This window comes from Gavialis gangeticus, unplaced genomic scaffold (assembly GCF_001723915.1).
Source record: "Gavialis gangeticus isolate Ggan-Ray unplaced genomic scaffold, GavGan_comp1, whole genome shotgun sequence".
In the NCBI taxonomy this organism is placed as follows: domain Eukaryota; kingdom Metazoa; phylum Chordata; order Crocodylia; family Gavialidae; genus Gavialis; species Gavialis gangeticus.
The window spans coordinates 43,958,770-43,972,141 of record NW_017729034.1 but is presented as its reverse complement, the minus strand read 5'-3'; the positions used below and the strand labels follow the sequence as shown (position 1 = coordinate 43,972,141).

The following is a 13,372-nucleotide window of genomic DNA, read 5'->3' as shown; positions in this document are numbered from 1 at the left end:
GAGCAGTGCACACATGGGCAGTGTACCCTTGCAACAAGGAGAACACCTGACTGTACAGTATGTAGTGCTGCATTTGTGTTTGCAGTGCTGCGCACCACACAGCCCCACTCATCTGGACACACCCTATATGTCTGCATTTGTGGACATGATGTAAGTAGCCTGCTGTTTGCCTCCCCTGCATGGATGGGTATGGCTGCAACCACAACAATCTGTGTTAAATATATTAATTGAAATGAGAACAGCCATATAAGTACCTAGTTAAGCATAAACAAAGCATTTTAAGGTCTTTAAAATTCAGTTTATGAAAAGGGATTGCAAAGGATTGTATGACATCCTGCTCTGCAATGGCAGAGGACTAGACTCACTGATCCAGGACGTCTCTTCCTATGTTCCTAAGAAGACAGCGCAAGCAGAAAGTAGGATGGCCCTGTTCATCAGCATTTTAAATATCTGTTACAGACATAACTCTGTAGAGACATTCTCCACCAACAGGATATTATGCATCTAATTAACGCTCTTTACTCTGACACTCATCCTGTCTAGATGCACTCATTGATATTCATTAACACTGCAATTACCATTTAGCATGCCCAAATCCAATTGATTTCAACTGAAAAAAAATTGGAATTAGGTGCCTAAATACCTTTAGAGGTCTTTGTGCTTCAGATCACCGCCTATAAAATGGGGATAATAGTACATTACTTCCTCTTTATGGGAGGCTGTATTACGACAATACATGTTGTAAGACTTGCAAAGTGCTCAGGTATTGCAATCGTCAGGCAGACAGAATTTATTGACACCAGTTTATTTTTTAATTCTGTTCTTTCTTATCTGAGTCCCAGAGAGCTATTTAGGAATCAACAGTAGAGCTAAATTTAATAGCAATGTCCTCTTATAACTATTCAGCCGTATGGTTACCACTTAAACATTATTAAACGACTAAATGGAAAAAGTGAGAGATGATGCTCTAGTTCATACCACTTATTCTTTGATCCAAAGGGTCAAGCGTATAATACACTGACGATAACATTTACTATAAATAGAAGAACAACAAAACTCTCTTGGAAGATATCCAAGGCATTTAAGTGACTGTTTTGCTCACAAGTACTATACTAAAGAAAATAATCTATATCTCCCTTGCCTGCATTTTGTTCAGGGAAGGGAAGACACACGTACTTTGTCAAGGGTACTTGATCTAAATTAGGGCCCTGAACTCCCAACCTGATACCCAACCTTCACCTATATTTACACTTGCACTACAATTTGGCCCAACTGAAAGAAGCCAAAGGCATGACACCAAAGCTGAGCATGTCACACCATAAAAATAAAGGTATGGTCATGTATGGAATGACTAATATAGCATGCCTCATCAGGGGAGTTGTAGTATAGACAGGATTTTCACAGAACTGATGTGTCAAACTCACCAACCCCCACCCCAGGCCAGATTTGAACCCTGGGTCTCCTCACAGGCTGGATCCAGACTCTCATCCTCCGGCACAGAGGTAAGCAGTGACAGTGGTAGCCTCAGGGTAAGCAGTGTTAGGGAGCTGCAAGGGTTAATGTGGCTGTTGCTTGCCCCCTACTGCCAAAATGCATCCCCAGTTGTACTGTGTATCCCTGCCCTGCTTGCTCTGCCCCCAAATTCCCAGGCCCTTGAGCCCTGTGAAACAGATGACAACCTCTAGACCCTGCTGCAGAGCAACGTATTTTTGCAATTTTATTAATCAATAATGTATACTGGGACTCCCACCACTACTAACATCTGCTCAGGTATACTGGCAAGAATCTTTCATTATAGCAATATATGCTAGCACAGACAAGGCCACAGTCACTTTTCTGTTAATCAGAGAGGTTCAGAGGGAAAGTGTCAAGGATTAATCACTCCCTTTTGAGATCTAGCTCTTTACACCAAAGCCTACTGGAAAACATGTCTATAATTATAACGTAAAAAACTTCTAAGTTCACAGAGGGCAGCAGTACTTTTCATGGAAGGACTGCTGAAAGAAACTAACTAGATTCCACATAAAAAGCACTTCCACTTGCATACACTAAAAAGGAGGTGAGGATAAAAGACATTTAGTAGGAAAGGGAAAAACATAAAGGGGAGAAATGTCTAAAATGGAATAAAGGTAAAAGAACAGAAGGAAAACTGCTAAATGTAATGGAAATGAGAGAAAGGGGACCTAAGCTAAACTACAACAGACAGGAGAAAGAGGCAGGACAGGAAGAAACCAGTAAGCAAAAGGGAGAATATAGAGTGGAAGCAGAAAGATTGAGGAACAGATCTAAAAATGTACACTTTGGGCATGTCTACGCAAGACACGTTAATGCTCATTAGCCTAATTTAATGTGCATTACAGGTGTGCATCTACACGTATGCACCCTTAATGCATGCACAAAATTAAGCTAATCATGTCTAAATTTGATACCTGCAAATGCAGGTGTCAGATTTAGGCATGATTAGTTAAAGTGCATTAATGCACATGTAGATACAACCAAGCACTAACTGTAGTGTCAAGTCTACCCAGCCACTAGGGGCACACAGCAGAGCTGCAGGGACTTGGCACTAACTTCAAGGTCAAGTCTAATGGGTCTCATTAGAATCACTTCCTCATGAGATACAGACACCAGCTCAGAAAACAGTAGCTGCAGACACCATTGCTGTTTGGTGTTTCATACAGAAAGTTCTTCTTGCAGTTAGATAACCTAGGTCTCTCCATGGATTCCTAGAAAGCCAGGTGTTTAGAAAGCACAATACTAGCACTCCTTCTCTACACACTAGGTCTAACTAATTTCAGTAACAAAGGGTCCCTCTACTTGTGCAGGCAGCAGTACTTGGTGCAATGGGATCTAATGCATGATCCACACAGATGTGCCTCCTGCCATGCCACATGTGCAAAAAACCTTCTTACGTGCATTGCAGAAGGCATGACTGTGGGATTGCATGTTAGATCCCATCATGCCTTATTGCCCAATCCCAGGCTGCCCCTGCATGATCAAGAAGCAAGATTCTGCAGTTGGAAACCCCCTCAGTTAAGGGGCTTCCAGCTGTGGGAGTGCCCCTGAGAGACCCAGCTGCTCCAATCTGCATGAAGCCTACAGGGTTGAGAGATGGCAGCAGATGAATTCTCCGTGCCTTGAGTGTATGAAACTGGGGTGCTGCTGGAACCCAGAACCGGCAGCTGCTAGGACTGAAAATCCCCGCAGTTGCAAGACTCCCAGCTCCAGCTAGGCATGATGCACCCCTGCAGCTGGGAGCCCCTGTTGAAATACTTACATATTGAAATATTTACCTACTTATTTCAAACCCTCCCTCCTTTTTTATTTATTTTGACTGTATACTGGAAAGGGTTTAAGCCCAGAGAACTAAATTCTGTTGTACTAAATCCAGAGTAACTTGATTGCATTCAGCGTGAGTTAGCTTCTTATTACTGATATTATATTATCATTCTGTTCTGAACCTGAAGGTAGAATTCAGTAACATAGCTGAGGGAGGCATCCACTACAGCAGCCTTGGGTGCTGCCATTGTGGGAGAGTGCAAAAGAAGTTGCCACTGTGTACACCTGCAATCAACATGGCATGAGCCTATACTGCCCATGCTGCCCCAGGCATGAACCTGCCCTGCTACACCCCTAGAAGAATTTGACCCCCAAATGCACAGTATTTCTAAAACTCCAGAACACCAGCAGCTACATAAGAACTTGACAGCTGAGCCCCACCCCCCCTTAGAGATGTTGTATATTAAGTTTTAGATACAAAAGTTCCAAATTTTAAGATTGTCTTGAGCTTTTAGTTACCCTCATCACTTGGTTAAAAATTAAACCACAGAAAAATCCCATGCTTTTAGCTTTTCACTAGTACAACCATTATTAATTTGTGCAAAGCCTACCACCAAGCAGAACAGGCACAGTGTTAGGCCAGTAACAAGCTCTTATGAATGCCTCATTAAGAGAAATCAGGTACATGAAACAGAATACTCAAAAAAGTTTTCTAACTTTGAATACCTTTGGCACCTTGAACATGAATTATTTTAAAATGATGATTCCTTTACTGAGTGTAGGCATTTGTATATTTTTGTGAGCCTCAACCAGCATTCTTTCTGCACCGGTAAGCCAGTTGCTTGTCCCATTCCCTCATGCACACTGAAATCAGTGGGAATTTAAGATGTTCTTCAGTTTTTGAGACTAGATCCTAAAATCCCTACTGTACTTTCAGGAACTTAATAAGCACTGGTATCAATGCTGCTTCCATTGAAATCAGTGAGAGGTTGGAGAGCAGAAACAGTTCTAAGTCTTCAGATCTAGGACAGGCACCTTTAAAGAGTCAACACAAAACTGTAAGTCTCAGAGTAGCAATGGTGTTTCTAAAGCAAATGCAAAAAAACTATGGTATCTCAGCATCGTAATGTGATATAACCATGATTAAATGTTGATCTTTTAATGGTGACCAAGCTACAGAGATTTAGATTGTTTTTGTATTCTTAAACTTATTTTGACATATGCTGAAGTCTCTGCTTAGTTTAAATAAAAGTTAATTGTAACATGTTTTGCTATTTAAATAACAATGGAACCTTTTGTTTAAATGAAAGATTATATATATAATCCTGCACACAAACATGCAATTCAGTCTAATGAATAATGACAAAGGATAGCATTGCCTAAAACAACACTCTTTAAATGTACAGAAACATGATTTGCCTAATACTAGCACTACCTAAAGTTACAAATATCTTCGAAAATATTAGTTTTTTTCCATTATTTTTAGTCTTGCCTTTCTGGGCACCTGAGAAGTATCTGTGCACAGTCAACTCAACTTTTTCTGCTCAGTTACCTTGAGTTTGGTCTGAATCTTTCCTAAGGTAATTGGAGGGGAAAAAATAAAAAATGTTTTTACAAATCATAGTTTCATAGTTTCATAGTTTTAGGGTCGGAAGGGACCTAGTAGATCTTCTAGCCCGACCCCCCGCCAGGGCGGGAGAACAACAAAAAACCCCAAAACAAAAACGGGACTCAAATGAGTCCAGCCAGGTAGGCATCCAGCCTCTTCTTAAAGACCCCCAGGGTAGGGGCCAGCACCACTTCCCTTGGAAGTTGGTTCCAGCTCCTAGCCGCCCTAACTGTGAAGTAGTTTTTGCGGATGTCCAATCTATACCTCCTGTCCATCAACTTGTGCCCATTACTCCTTGTTATGCCAGCAGGCGCTAGGGGAAACAGCGTCTCCCCCAAACCCTTCTGGTCCCCCCTAGTGAGTTTATAGACGGTCACCAGGTCCCCAAAATCCATAAAAGCTAGAAGGCAAACACAGAAATAGTTGTAGAACTGTACCTAGTACTACTTTGCATATTTTGTTTGAATTAACTGGATTTTAAGTTGCCAATGCACCTTTAATCAAGGATCATAAAAATATTCAAAACATTTTAAAACACATTTGTTTTCACTGAGGCACACTTACACTAAAGACTGGATTAATCAGTTAATCATGTCTTAAATAGTTACCCAACCACACATTAATGCAATTAATGGCATGATACAACAAGGAATACGCCAAAAAGTTATTACATAAAATATCTGTAATAACTTTGTGGCTGCTTCCTGCTTTTAATGGCTTCCTATGCCATTAAAAGAACGTGCAGCTAGGCTGGAGTTCCCAGCCAGAGAGGTGCAGCTGAGAGCCCCAACAGTTGGTGGGCCTCCCAGTGTACAACACACCCCCAAGGTTGGAAGCCATCAACTGATCCAGGCTCACAACCTCAGGGATGCATGGTGTGTCCCCCCAGCTGGGAGCCCAGATCAGCTGACAACTCTGAGCCATGAGCGCTTGCAACTTGCCAGTACAATGAAAGCCTGTTGTCAGGATCCCCAGCTCCCTCTGCATTGGTGATAAGGCATGATAGGATGTGATGCTCAATCCCACAACCATGCTTCCTGCCATGTATGTATAGAATGGCAGGAAGTGCAAATGTGGGGATTGTGCATCCCATTGTGCTTTTAATTGTACAATCTGCCAGGGGCCTAAATCTCATGGCACTCATTTTTAAGAAAAACTATACTAACATTTATAGTATAATTATAAGTTGACACAAGTTCATGAAATGAAAAGTATCCCAGATATGAGGTCTTTATTTTTACCTCATTTCTGTATTTCTAACTATACTGTGAGTACATATTGAAACAGTAAATTTGCCACTTGGCCAAGCCAGTTAATTCCACTGTTACAGAGAACATAACCAATGTGATATGCAGAATATGAATTGTATTCTACTTTAAAGAGAGATAAAAGGAAATGAAAAGAAGACTTATGATCCATAGCCAACCCGAAAGATAAAGGTAAACTGGATAATTATAGTGATTATAATTATGAATCTGATCTGTACTTTATTTTATTTGACAGACTTGAGAGATAATTTAGCTACCAAGACTTTTATCTTATCAAGTTTTCTATCTGAATTAAGTAATCAGTGTTTGTCATTTTTATATTTGAACTTACCCTAGTTTGTAACTAATTCACTGACCAGTTGTAAAAAAATTGAAAGTGAGTACAGATGGCAACTTTTGTTTTGTATGGCTAGGTGGTTGGTAATCTATAAACAGTACTTTTTACATCCATCACAATTCTCTCACTGTTACTTTTTGCACCCTTGACTATAACACTTGTTATAGTCATATTAGACAGGAAGCTCTTTGGAGTAGGGGCTATCTTTTTGTAATGAGTGCCTGCAGTGTCTAGCAAAGTGCTTCTCAACCAGGGTGCCATGGGGTAACAATGCATATTTATTGTTTTGATAAACAAAATAAAACCTAAGGCAGCATATACATCGGTATAAAATCCCTATACTTCATATTACCTCCAAAAATCCAATTCCCTTTTAAAGAACAGCTTCTATCCATGTTATATTAAAAAATCTTCTAGAATATGGAAGAAACATTTTAAATGTCATCTGTTGTGAGATATGCATAGTTCAACATCAAAGAAAAATAGATGCAACAGTTGACATGCCAATAGATGGATATTTTTCAGAGGAGCTCTAAAAAAACATAGGTAAATGCTGCATTTAGGGTTTAAATGAAGTAAACAGAATATGAGATCTGATTTAGTGATCCTGAAACAGGATTAGGCCAGATGAATCTTCACTCTTGCCGAGAGTCACTCTCACAACTGGGCCTTGTTGCATAACATTAAACTCAAGCTCTGCCTTAACTCAACTTAGAAGAGAGTGATAGACATATTGGATATGTCCCACATGTGCAGTTTATGGCACCTTAAAGCAGTTTGAGGTGCCGCAAACCACACGTGGCATATGTGTACCCATTAGCCCTGCTGCTTATTAGCAGTGTGGCAGGATTTTTTACATTGGGAGATCCAGGTGCCAAAAAAATGCTGCTAAAAAGAGTGGCATTGCACATGCAGTAGCAATGTGCACCACCAGAAAGGGAGCCCAGCCAGCCAGAACCACACTTTGACTGCCAACCAGGCTCCAAGTGGCCATCTCAGTGCCAGTGCTGCCCTAGGAGGCCCCCAAGATCCCAGGTAAGGCTGCTGGGGCCAGCCTCCTCTACCCCACCCAGGTCAATTCGCTGCATGCCGGAGCGCGTGTGCAGCAGTGTGCCCACGGACAAACAGCAGTGGCACAAATATGTGCCACTGCTATTTGTCACTCAGAAAACACATGCACATGCACACTCATTGGGATCCGCCCAGTGATGTTATTCCTGGCTATCTTTCATCTACCATAAGTTATCTGGAAATACTTAATAGGCGAAATTGTTAATTTTCTTCCCCTCACCCTCTCCCCACCACCTAAAAAAGGTGTGGGGAGCGGAGGTTGCCTAACTACATAGAAAAAAAAAACTGAAAAACTTTTGGAACTCTTCAGGAAAATGAATGGCAGCAAGCTTTAGGGGACAAAGAAAAAAAAGCAAACTGATATAAGAATTTATCTCTGTCTATGAATTCTCTGACACCATCACTTATATCCATGAGGTGCAGCACCCTTCCTTCCCTTTCAGACATGCTGAAGAAGCTGTGGTGAGGATTCACATCTTGGCAGGATTCAGCATTTTGTGTTCCAGACCCATATTTCTCCCTTTAAAAGACCTTCACCTGGCAAATTGATAGAGATGTTATATTTTATTTATAATGCAGACCTTGGAAATGTATACAACAGGATTTTGTAGTGGCCATTTCACTTAGAGTTGAAAGATAGCTAAAATATCTCTTTGATTTCTGTAATGATTAAAATATCAATAAGCCACAGTATATAAATGTAAGAAGAAATGCAAACTGAAGCAAAACAAAATGCAATCTTGATGGCCTCTCTTGAAATAGTTGCATGTATGTACCTAAAGTAACATTAATCAGCAAAGTTATATAAATAAAAATAAGCCACATTATCTTTTTAATAGAAACATTAATTATCTCCAGCAAAATGGTGTTCAAAAGCTCTTTAAAAGGTATTCTGCCGGCTGTGCTTCTTCCAGCAAGCAACTAAAACAAACATTTTTTACTCCGTTCTTTGAAGTATTTGCTGAACTGCTTCAGAAGTGGCCAAAATGATCAGATCAGTACTTTAAGAATCTATTTGGGAGGGTGGATACTTGCTCACACATCGGGTAAAAGGCACTATATTTTCATTTCTATCTGGTCTGTAATTTTAACACTAGCTATTTTATTCTTATAGCACGCACTGAAACACAGTGATTATTTCCACTAAAACTTTAAAGCTAGTGGAAACAATAGTTCTCATAATTTAACATTAAGATTGACAAATTCTGAATTACTACCCGTCAAGTAAATGTAACAGAGTAATGCACACACGTATACACATACACACACAATACAAACCTGTACACACATACATAGTGTGGAACCTAGCAATAACTTTAGTTTCTGAGCAAATATCTTCAGAAGCACAAACTAACATGCTTTTCTGCAGCAGGAGCAAGGGGCCAAGATACAAGGAAGCTACACATAGGATGTTTCTCAGGTTCCTATCTGTGTATCAGAAGGGCCAAATTTCACAGTAGTGCCATACACACACACACACACACACACACACACACACACAAATTGGATGATGTACCACTAAAAATGATAACTGTTTTGCTATTTATTTAACACAGAAAGTGGACGGTATCTGCCTCACTGTATTTGTATTATAATCAATAAAATCAACCACAATTGTTGCTACTTAGTGAAGAGTTACTAGATAAAGGGTTTCTCTGAAATACTGTGTTTATCATGCTTGTCATCATAGAGCTGGCAGCCCAAATGACATAACCAATCTTTTTTTTTTCAGGTTTTCAGCTGCAGATGTAAATCACAGTTTAAATCAGGACCCTCACCCTATTTCAATGTTGCGTGAAAGCAAGGTACTCAGCATACCTGCTTTTTGCTTTCTCTTTCTACTAATGAATGTGCTGTTGGCTCAGAGCCAACAAATGAAGATAACAGCAGTTCTGCACTGACTTTACTGCAAGCATGATTTTGTAACCCTTTATCTTCTGGAAGCACCTACACTTCATTGGATCGCCTTCAAATAAACATTTAACAAATTTATCTCAGACAAGCAAGCTACAAGCTTTCCTTTTTAAGGAAACACTAAAATAGAGAAAGGTTATGTAACAGTGGGCCGCTCAACATAACCTTTGCAGCAAAAACATGTTCATCAGTAATTAAAACTTTTTTTTCCCCCTTCGGTGTTCATCTGTCTGTGAAACTAATTCCCTAGGGAATTATAAAATTAAAATTAGATATGGGCCAGAGCCAAAGCTCATAGATGAGTCATTGCACTACTTCCAGCCACTGAGTTGTCATGGAACCAGAACCCTGCATCCAAGCACCCCTCTTAATTTTGAGATGTTCAGAGCATCTGGATAGCAAGTCTGTACACATCCCAACTTTAAAAAGGTTCCTCATTATTAGAGTAACCTTGTATGTGTAGCAGGCACTTCCTGTTTTTAGTCAGATGGCTAAAAACATCATCTTAAATCTAATTTTTAATATGAGCATCTTGATCAAAATCTAACAGATGATTCAAAGCATCTGCAGCCTTATTAAGTATTCAGCTATTACTGAGGAAAGGCAACATTTCAGTTTTGCTTTGTTTCTAAGAACCTCTTGACAGAATCATGACCTTATTTTGCTTGCTTTATTGTGCCATGGTTGACAACAAGCCCCTTCTCCTAAGGGTGAGGAATTTTACCTCCTTCCACAGGTAATTTAAAAAAGCGAGTTTCTTCACTATGTCTATGTTGGATGCAAGGTTGGATTGGGACTTTTTCAGTCTTAATTCTTTTTCTATCTCAGCCCCATGCTTAATTATTTAATCACACTCTTGAGAAAAATGAATGAGAAACTGAACTAAAACCAGCATTGTTCTCACATTGTTTGCAACTGAGGGAGATGATATAACAACTTTTTATGTGCTTGGAACAAAGTTCTACCCACTTGCATGCCAAGGCAAATCTGGAGAAACTCCATTAATTTAACAGAGGACATTGAGATTGATCCAGTACAAATACAAGCAGGATTTGGCTTTTGGTCACCATAGTTAAGCTATGCTAGTTGTGACTGAGAAGGTGACCCTCACCAAATTTTAAATCAGCAGCAGAGTGAACCTGTCATAAAGCCCATGAAACTGGCCAGTCAAGGGTTTCAACTGTGTAAGGAAACTGCAGGATCCTGAGGGAGGTGTACAGCTAAGAAAACAGAAACCTTGACATTGGACCACAGCTCCTGGAGGCCACTGGCACCAAACACAGTGCAGAGCAGACAGCAGAATATTCTAAGCTACACTGGGAGATTGATGCTGATCTAGCTAAAGCTCATGAGGTTTACAAATCTGGTTTCAAGCATCCTTTACCTACCCCCATGGGTATCCTGGCATATTTGATACACTGAAGAAAACAAAGCTTGTATTTTACTCTTCATCTAGACTAGCAGTGTCCAGTTTGGACTTCAAGAAAGACATGGACAAAAAAAAAAAAGAGTCCAGCAGGGAACAACAAGAATGATTAGAGATCTAGGAAACACAACTCATGAGAAAAAAGTTAAAATAACTGGGATAATGTAATCTGGAGAAGAGAAGACTGAGGGGGAAGCTTAGGCTGCTTTGATCTCCCTGCTGTTTTTACCAAATGCTAGCTAGTTTAAAGCTAGCTTGAGATTGTCTATAAAGTCTTCAAATACATAAAGAGTGGTTATAATGAGGATGTTGATAGACTGCTTTCTGGAAATGCAGGGAACAGGATAAAGGGTGATGGCCCTAAATTTCAGTAAGGGAAATTTAGGTTGGATATTAGGAAGAAGTTTCTCACAATGACCTAATCATGGAACAGACTATCTAAAAATGTTGCGGACTTTCTATCTTTGGCATGCTGGAAGTTTTTAAGAGCAGGTCACACACACACTTGTCTAGGGTGGTTTAGACAGGAATGAACCTGCCTTGAGCAGGGGGTAAGTCTACTCTTGATGACTTTCTGAGGTCACTTTTCAGCCTTACTTTCCTATGAGCCTATGGAAGACAGGAGATGGTAGAATGTCTGCACTAGCACTTCCAATACTACTAAAATCAGTGAGAATCTTTGTAAAGTTTCTCTAAAGTAGACATGGTTGTAAGAACCAGGACCTTGGTCTTCTAAATATCAGTTTGTGAGACTACTCTTTGTCAGCTTCTATAAGAGAGGACATTTCTACAGGACAAAATGAGGTAGCTGCCACTGAAGAAACATGACCTTGAGGATGAGAAGGCTTGAAGAAACTGGAGTTTAGCTCCTCACTGGCCTTGTCTACACATGCATTTAAACCGGCTTAAACTTACTGAACGGTAAGTTGCAGCTCAGTAAGTGGAAATAGGCCAGCATCTTCATGTGCAGGCATTAAAGCGCATTAATGCTGTATGTGGACTGACTTGGGACTAAAGTTAGTCCCAAGTCAGTCCACATACACAGTGTTACTGCACAGTAATGCATCTACATGCACATAAATTTGATACCTGCATGATGCAGGTATCAAATTTATGCTCAAGTCAGCATAAGTCACCATATTTACTGTGCAGTACGACTGTGCAGATGTAGATGGGCACCCATTCTGCACAGTAATTACACACATGTAGACACATCCACTGGGTACTTATAAGTAAGATAAGCAATATTCAGGTAACAAAATGGAAAATGTGGAAGTTACCTTTGGAAACTTGAAAAGACAAGAAAACTGCCAATTAAAGAATGAAAGAGTCCTTTTGTGGGGTTCCACTGAAATTGTGGTGAATTGATATAGGGGCAAACCAAGTAGCAAGTCAAAGTAGACAAGGTTGGTATATGAAGGTCCTGGGAGGCTGGGAGAAACAGAATGGCTTGCATCCCCTGCCCCAATCACCTTACCCCCTATGTCTGTTGACTCAGACTCCAGTAATGACTCCAGCATTTGTGGTCACTTCACATGTCATGACAATGAGAGCAAGAAACAAGTAAGGAGAACAGATCCTCTATTGTACGCAGTCTTAAATTCAGGAACCCCTTCTAAAATAAAGCTCTCTTAACAATACTTTTTATTTCATGTTCCTTCTTACTTTGCAGCCATCATATTTTTTGCTACCAGTTACTGATTTCACGCTGCTTCTACAAGTTTCTTACATTCATTTTTTATAAGACATTTTTTCACTGGAGAACAAAGATACCTTTAGACTTTGTAGTCTGTCCAATGCCTTCACTCAAGAAAAGCATGGAGGCTTCAATACGTACTTGAAAAAGTTGCTGTCAGAAAACAACATCAAAGTCCCTTCAGAATTATGGGATGATGTCAAAAGGCGCATATTTTATGCCTCGCAAGAGAAAATGCACATTGTAAACGAGGACACTTATATTTCACTGATACCTCAGTGGACTGACTCAATGTCTCACTAGCTTCAGTAAGCTACTGAAAGAATAGCTTATTACTGATCCATACTTCAGTAATGATACTTCATAAAAAAGTAAACCCATACCTTTATTAACCCCTCTGGTGTTGGTAGAGCCTTTATTAAACATACTCAGGCATTAAAGTATGTGGGACAGAGTGCTGAGGTCCCATTTTCTGTTGATGGCAAAGGGAGAGTTTCTTCTCCCTCCTTGGAATCCCTCTTCTCTATCTAGCATTTTTCAATGAGGACTGAGATAGCTTCCCTGCCTCCTGAGCCCAATGTAGTAAGAGCTTCTCCTATTGTGTCTATCTGCTCTATTTACTTGAATCCAAGATGAGGTTTTTTCCCCATTATTATGGTCAGGCATGGCACTGGTTCCAGCTCTGGCTCTGGCTCCATTCCCTCCCAAGTTCATACAGTACATGGAGGCTCTGTCCCCTGCCAAGCCAGTCAGCAGTGGCAGACCTCCAGCC

The 13,372-nt window shown here is 40.2% G+C and overlaps 1 protein-coding gene across 2 annotated transcripts in view; it reads right to left on the bottom strand.

Annotated features, from left to right (window-relative positions):
* The window catches only part of PLD5 (phospholipase D family member 5), a 388,941-nt gene that overhangs the window by 250,851 nt on the left and 124,718 nt on the right, over positions 1–13,372 (bottom strand). The window lies entirely within an intron of this gene.